Source organism: Lemur catta, unplaced genomic scaffold (assembly GCF_020740605.2).
Source record: "Lemur catta isolate mLemCat1 unplaced genomic scaffold, mLemCat1.pri scaffold_173_ctg1, whole genome shotgun sequence".
NCBI classification, from domain to species: domain Eukaryota; kingdom Metazoa; phylum Chordata; class Mammalia; order Primates; family Lemuridae; genus Lemur; species Lemur catta.
In genome coordinates, this window is record NW_025423791.1 from 43,391 (window position 1) to 45,110 (window position 1,720).

Consider the following 1,720-nt stretch of genomic DNA (forward strand, 5'->3'; position numbering starts at 1 on the left):
CTGAGCCTTCATGTGGGCTCCTGACGTCTGTAGAATCTCACAAGTCACACATTGCCCTCCCGTTTGTGTCCTCCGTGCTTTGAATAGATGTGCTATTGAGTGTTTGATTTTTGTTGTCATTGGTGTATGTGTTTGTGGCAAAGTGTTGAGTGTTTGGTGTGTATGTAGCAGCTAGAGAGCGAGGCTCTGAAGGCTACTGGGCAGCAGGAGGGCGCGGGGTCGGGTGTGGGGCGCTGGGCCGGGAGGGCCGCGTGGCAGCTCGGCCTCTTGAGGCGTCCGGGGACAGCCGCCGCCGTCTAGGGCCATAGCACCCTGAACGTCCCCGATCTCGTCTGATCTGGGAAGCTAAGCAGGGTCGGGGGCCCGGTTTGTACTTGGATGGGAGACCGCCTGGGAATACCAGGTGCTGCAGGCTTTTGCCTCTTCTTTTGTCCCGCCCGCCGAGGGGTCGGGGGTGGGGGGGCCCCGGCGTTCTGTGCCCGCCTCCACTTTCGCCCTCGGCCCCTGGCACTCCCCCGCCCCCCCGCCGGCGCGGCCCGCTGCCCCCCGCCCAGGGCGTCCTCCCCTCTCCCCCGCTGCAACACCACCGCCAGGTGGCGGCAGCGGCAGAGCGTCCCAGCCGTTCCGTTCCTGTTCGGCCGGCAGCGGAGCCCCAGCCCTGGGCCCCACACCGGGCCGGGCGGGCGGCGGGATCCCTGAGTGCCGCTGGGTCTCCTCTCCCCCACACCCGGCACCCCCCCGCCCCGCACTCCGGGACGTCGCGTACACCCGGCGCGGGACAGCCCACGGCGGCAAACCTTGTCCTGGGCCCCCGGACCCCCCGGCCGACCGTGCACTTCCTCTCCGCCGCACACCCGGGCCTCGGGCCGGGCCTCACGCCGGGCGGGCTCCTCGCCACCGCCGGGGCTCCCGAGAGACACACCGGCGCGCCGCACAGGGCGAGTTTCCGGCCACCCGGGCAGAGAGGACGCACAACAGCACACGGAGCGCACGCAGCCAAACCCAAACCACCCACCGGCCCCCCGACCCGTGGCTACCCACCCCAAACCCCACCCCACCGGGCCACAGGATAGCGGGCTCTGGCCCGCCCCGCCGCCCCCCGCCCCCGCGCGGGGGCTGCTGCCACACGCAGGCCCTGAGGGGAATCGGGGCAGAACGGTCCTCCCCAGACGGGGGTGGGGTGGCGGGGTGGGGGGGACACTGCAGGTCTTCCTTCAGGACCTCCGGGTGAAGGACCGGCGGCAGGCGCGGCCCTGCCTCCTCGTGCCGGCCCCCGCCCCAAAGCCCCTCCCCACCGTGCCCTCGCGTGGGCCGGCGGAGGGCCCTATCTCCCGCACTCTCCGGCTCTGGCCCTCCGCCCCCACGCGTGGAAGCCTGTCCCTGCGCGCGTGCCCGTGGGTCTGCTCCTCGGGGTGTGGGACGGTGGTGCGCCCGTGGTTTGGGTGGGGGTGGGGGGGTGCGCGCGCAAGACCCGTCAGGCCCCGCCTGGCCCCCCACCCCCACCCCGATACTGGCAGGTGGGCTAGCGATGGGCCAGGGCGGCGGGAGGGACCCGACGGCGCAGGGAGGGACGCGTCCCAGCAGCTCGGCCTCTTGAGGCGTCCGGGGGGCGGCCACCGTCGTCTACGGCCAGACCACCCTGAACGCGCCCGATCTCGTCTGATCTCGGAAGCTAAGCAGGGTCGGGCCCGGTTAGTACTTGGATGGGAGACCGCCTGGG

General features: G+C 71.9%; 2 pseudogenes; both read left to right on the forward strand.

Moving 5' to 3' along the window:
- The first annotated feature begins 294 nt into the window (after nt 1-294).
- On the forward strand, nt 295-415 carry LOC123629552 (annotated as a pseudogene).
- A 1,206-nt stretch (nt 416-1,621) lies between these two features.
- Nucleotides 1,622-1,720, forward strand: LOC123629553 (annotated as a pseudogene; the record flags this gene model as incomplete).